Raw genomic sequence first — 6326 nt, 5'->3', positions numbered from 1 at the left:
TTCCTTCCTTCCTTCCTTCCTTCCTTCCTTCCTTCCTTCCCTCCCTTCCTTCCCTCCCTTTCTTTCTTCCCTCCTCTCTTTCTTCCCCCCTCTCTTTCTTTCTTTCTTCCCTCCTCTCTTTCTTTCTTCCCTCCTCTCTTTCTCTCTTTCTTCCCTCCTCTCTTTCTCTCTCTCTTTCTTTTTTCTTTCTTCCCTCCTCTCTTTCTCCCTCTCTCTTTCTTTCCTCTCTCTTCTTCCTTCTGTCTTTATTTGCTCAAAGCATATAGATTTTTATTATTTTTTTTCAGTCCAAATTCTCTTCCTCTAATTAAGCAAACATTTGTTAAGTGTCTACTATATGTCAGGGACTGTCCTAAGAGCTTGGTATAATATCAAGAAAAAGAAAGACAGTTCCAGTACTCAAAGATCTTACAAACTAAAGGGGTGGAGACAATGAACAAAAGGAGACAGGAAAGAGGGGGGAAGGGAGATGAGGACAGTATGCCAGGCAGTATATTGTTTTGTGGAGTTGAAACTAGATAGGGCAGCAGGTCAAAGTGGAGTGAGCTAAGTCCAATTTCTGCCCTCTACAAAGGAAGGCATTTGGAGGAGTTTGGTATTCTACCCTCCAGTCCTCCAGTCAGAATGGAGAGGAGGCTAAGGGAGGTGGTGTCAATCAAGGCTTGAGTCAACAGCATGCTGGTGAGTTTAGAACTAATGAGCTTATCCTGGGAAGGGCATCTTGCTCTGTGGAGTTGAAACCAGGCAGGGCAACAGATTCCCCCCTCCGCACCCCCCTTAAGAAGGGAAGAAAAGAAAAATCTATCAAAATATGTATAGTCTTGTAAAACAATTTCTAAGAAAAGCAAAAAAAGAAGGAAATAGGAAAACAACTGCTTTTGTCTGCATTGAGTCCATTGGCTCTCTTTCTGGAGATAGATAGCATATTCTATTGTGAGTCATTTGGGTTATTTTGTGTCATTTGGGTTATTGCATTGATCAGAGTTACTAAGTCTTTTTATAATTGATTATCATTACAATGTTGCTGATACTGTGTAGATAGTTCTCATTCTTCTCACTTCACTTTGCAACAATTCATGTAAGTCTTCCCATGCTTCTCTAAAACCACCTTTTTCATTAGTTTTTACAGCATAACTGTATTCCATCACATTCATATTACCCAATTCATTCAGTCATTTCCCAATTGATGGGCATCTCATCATTTTTCAATTCTTCCTACAACCCTTAGTTGACATGTCTTTGGGTGGTGTAAAACCAAGCATGAGTAGATTTCTGGAGGACTGCTGCTGTGAATAGTTTTCAAGGTTCTGATTACATGGTATAGTAAACTATTTATTCAGAAAAAACTGAGACAAAGTATTCAAAGAAAAGAATTCACAATGTTACAACTTGTCACTAAAATAGCCACATAATTTTCACCAAAGTGGTCACCTAATTTTAAGCAAAGTACATTCATTTAGTCTATCAGAAAGTACTTAATTCAATCACAAAGTACAAAAGTCAAAGTCCTCCACCCATGGAGTGAAATTGTTACAATATCATCAGTCACTACTCAGTACTCTCTTAAGGAGTGGTGGAAAGTACAAAGTCCATCCACCCCTAGGTCAAAAGTACATTATGATTTCATCAGTCAGAATTAAATACCCAAGGAGAGGTCTTTTCATCTTGACTAGAGGCAGGCTCTCAGCTTTCATGGTTCCTCTTCCATGGTCCAAGCTCCTGCCCAAATCTCACCAATTGCCACCTGAGTTCAAAGGCAGACAGCTCCCAGTTCCTTGTCTAGTTGTTCTTGCAGTTCCTGCTCCATATTGAAGCTCAGTGTCCAGTCCACCTCAAATCCTTCACAGTTCCTGCTCCATATTGAAGCTCAGTGTCCAGTCCACTTCAAGTCCTTCACAGTTCCTGTTCCTGGGAAGAGAAAACTTAACAGAGCTACAACAATATCTACACACATCAAGCTTAGCAGAATTACAACGATTTTCACACACATGGTAGGTACTATCATCTCAATTCATTTTCTGCCTTTGAAATCAGCATAGGCCCAAAACAGACAAAGTATTGACACCACAGTTATGCTTCCTCTGGCAGCTTGGCTGGACCTAGGAGGTCTCTCAGCAGAAGTGCCCAGAAGAAAAATCTCAGCAGAAGCTCCATTCTCAAAATCAAAATCACTTTCTCCCACCTGGGCCTCTCCTCCCCAGCCTCCAGCTGCTTTCTCCAAGAAGTTCTGTTCTCAGTTCTCATTTCTCTTCTCAGTTCTTCTTAATTCTCAGTTCAGTCCTCAGTCCAGCAGTAGCAGCCCAGACTCCACATGCTCTCTGAGAGGAATTCTCTCTCTCTCTCTCTCTGACTCTCTCTCTGTCTCCCCCCCCCCCCATCACTCATTGCTCTGAGTAGCAACTTCTTCATTTCTTCCTTTAAGGCTCATTCAATCCATATTTCTCGGTTACTCCAAATTCTCATAGGTGTTATCTACTGATCTCTAGGACCCCTTTCCTTCCTTCCTCCATACTCTTTCTCTCCTCATCTCATGCCATCCTAGAGGAGGGCTTCAACATAAATATTGCTTCTCCCTCAATCTAATCTCCCAGTTCCTTAACCTACTCATTTCTCATGAAAACACCCTTCACTCCACCTCAGCTATATACTGGGATGCTTGTATCCTTAATCTAGAGGAATTCTATTTCCCATGGTTATAAATAGTGACATTCCTTTGTCTACTCCATATTATTTGTCATTCCACCTTTCCCTCTACTTTACAAGAGGAAACTTGTACTTCATCCTCAGAGATCTACAATCATTTCAGGACTTAACTCTTCCCCAGGTCAACACCACTGTACTGCTTTCATTTACCTTCCTTCCCAATCTTGAACCCTTGTTGACACAACTCAACTTTCTACTATACTCTTTTCTTAATTCCCTTGCTCCTTATCAGAGACAGATAGAAGGCAGCATGGATAGAGTGCTGAAATGGGCTCAGAAATACCTAAGTGCCTTAGATGATCCCAAAATGAGTAACTGAGATGAGTTAATCATGTAATCTCCCTTAGTCTCAGTTTTCCAATCTGTGAGATTGGGAAATGATAGCTCCCACCTCACAGGGTTGTGGTGAAAATCAAATGGGTTAACAAACCTTCAAGTGCCATCTAAATTCTAGTTATTATTTTTATTATCCTACCATTGATCTAGTAAAGCTCTAACCTGGGACTACTCTGACCATCCACTGCCTTCAATGCTATTCCAGTGCTACTGAACCAAGCTACAGGAAATCAGGAAACCATCCCTAATATCCCTCCTTGCTCTCTTCCCATATCTGTCCTCCATTTTTTGGCTAAACTCCTTGATAAGGCATTTGATTAGTGCCTCCACTCCCTTAGTATTTTGTCTGTAGTCTGGCTTCCAAACTCAACCGAAAATGTTCCCTTTCTTAATGAATAAATCTAATGGTATTTTCTCAGTCCTCAGACCCTTGACCTCTCTGAGGCTGCTGTTACTGTTGATAACCCTCTTCTCAGTTTCTTCTTTCTACATTTTCCTGAAACTTCTCTCTCTTTCCCTCTGTCTGTCTGTCTCTTTTTCTCTCTCTCTCTCTGTGTCTCTGTCTCTATCTCTCTCTGTCTCTTTTTCTTTCTCTCTATCTCTCCTTCCCTCCTGGTTATTCTCCTGGCTGTCTCCTTTATCTTACCTAGCAATAATGGGCATCCCCAGAAGCTCTGACCTGAATTTTCTTGCTTTCTTCTATACTATTTCACCTGATGATGTCATCAGCTCTAACAGATTTAATTATCATCTCCATGGTAGTGTATTTGTGTATTTGTCCCTAACCCCAAACATTCTCCATACCTCCAGTCTTGTACCTCCAACTGCCATTTAGATATGATAAACTAGATATTTGAGAGAATATCTAGTTAATTTTAACATGTCCAAAATCAAACTCATCTCCTTTCTAAAGTGTCTGTTCTTTTTAACTTCCCTATTACTTTCAAGGGTTCCACTATCCTAATAGTCACCCAGACTCACAACTCTAGGTGTCATCTTTTATTTCTTTCTTTACCTTACCCTTCAAATCTAATCAGGTTCTATCTCCTGCCATTCCTTCCTTCTCACCATCTCTCATATGCACCCCCTTCCTATTGTCTAATACTGTTATCACACTGGTGCTATCTATTATTACATAATTCCTGGATTATCACAATAAATTTGGTGGTCAGTCTTCTTGACTCAAGGGTCAACATTCCAATCTATTCTGCAGCCTCCTACCAAGGTGATTTTTCTTAATCTCATGTCTGATCATGTCACTTTTCTATTCAACAAACTCCAGTGACTCCTCATCACCCCCAGGATCAAACATAAAATCCTCTGTTAGACTTCTAAAGCCTTTCTTAATTTGATCCATTTTTACTTTGTCAGTCTGTCTGTCTTAATCCTTAATCCCTTCCACATGTCCTACCAGCCAGTGATACTGCCTTCCTTGCAGTCCCTCACTCAAGACATTCCATTTTCTCACTCTGTGTTTTCAATGGTTTTCATTCAAAGCTGAAATACTCTCAGTCCTCACCTCTGCTTCCTGGCCTCCCTAGCTGGCATCCCATTTTCTGCAATCAGCCTTTCCCAATCCCCATTAATGTTAGTGCCTTCATTCTGAGATTATTTCCAATTGATCCTGCATATATCTTTTCTGGCACAGTTGATTTCAAGCTGTTTCCCCATCAGACTATTACCTCCTTCAGAACAGGGGCTATTTTTGCCTCTCTTTGTATCTCTAGTGCCTAGCATGGTTTCTTTCATATCAAAAGAGCTTAATAAATGCTTCTTGACATAACTTTACCAGAGAAACTTAGCACAAATATTTTCTTTTGATAATTCTCCCTTCCATTTTAACCACATTAGATTTGTTTACACAAAAATGTTTTAATTATATACAATCTTAACTGTATATTTTATCTTCTGTGATTCTTTCCTCCCTTTGTTTAGTCGTGAATTCTTCCTCTACCCATAGCTCTGAGCAGTCATTTCTTTTTTTCTTCTTCAATTTGCTTATGGTGTCACTTTCATGTCTAAGTCTCATATCCATTTGGAATTTATCTTGTTATATTATATGAGATTTTGGTCTATGCTCGATTTCTGCCAATGTAATGGTAATGAGAATTTGAAGATCTTCCCTGCCCTTTAATAGACCTAAGGGAATTTGAAGATCTTTCCTGCCCTCAATAGGATGAATGTAATCACATAGAGCCTGTGGTGGGAGGACCTTGCTGAAGGGTGGAGCAGAGCCCACAGGAAGATAGTAGTCAGAGAAGTTAGAGCTGGAGGAAGGAGGATATGCACCCAAGGAGATAGCTAGGCTTGTGATTGTTTCTGGGAAGGCTAAAGGATAGTGTGGCTTCCTGCTATGCTATGGCGTACTAACTTCATTGTTACTGTGATGGATTTGACATTCTGGTGTTAGGATTTGTTTTTCTGGTGTCTAAATAAAGGTTTTGCTTCTGTCTTCTACATGGAAAGTCTGTTGTATTCTGTAATTGAGTACTATGCTGGCATACTCATAGTGACTGTCAGTGCTGTGAATATTGTATTGAACACAATACAATTATGTTCATTTCCTTTTGGATGCTGTATAACTGATCTGCTCCACTAAATGGCCTATTTCTTAACCATACCAAATTACTCTAACAATTATTATTTAATAGTATAATTTGAGATCTATGCTAATATACTCTTTCTTTCCATTTTTGTCTATTTTTTTTTTTATTTAAGCAATTGGGGTTAAGTAACTTGCTCAAGGTTACACGGCCAGTTATTTCTGGGTGTGGTGCTAGGTATCTAAGCCCAGATTCGATCCCCAGGTTATCCCAACACTGGAGCCAGTGCTCTTACTCATTAAGCCACCTGGCTGCCCCTGATTTTTGTCTATTATTACCCTTTAAATTTTTGACCTTTAGCTCTTCTAAGTGAATTTCATTCATTTCTTTAACATACATAATCTATAAAGGAAATACACTATTTCCAGTCTGCTTAAACTTTTCTCTTCCTCTTACCTCAATGCTTTATTTTAAGATGCTTGGCCAGGTGTAAGCCTGTGTTACATTTAAGTATTAAGGTAAACTAAGTGACAATGGTCTGACAATGATCAATTTATTAATTAGGCTAGCAGTAATCAATAAATTAGGTCAATGAACTCTCTCAATTAACAAAGACCACTTACTAGGGCTTATTAGCCTGTAGTTGGGGGAAGTACAAGAGAACAAAGAGCAGAGTTGGGTAGATGAGAAAAACAATGTAATTGGTTATAGAACAGACACCATCATGTGGGTGGGGAGAACATG

This window comes from Petaurus breviceps, unplaced genomic scaffold (genome assembly GCF_028583685.1).
Source record: "Petaurus breviceps papuanus isolate PSGF00001 unplaced genomic scaffold, PetGlider_PUasm1.0 185, whole genome shotgun sequence".
Taxonomy (NCBI): domain Eukaryota; kingdom Metazoa; phylum Chordata; class Mammalia; order Diprotodontia; family Petauridae; genus Petaurus; species Petaurus breviceps.
Note: the sequence above shows the minus strand (reverse complement) of the source record.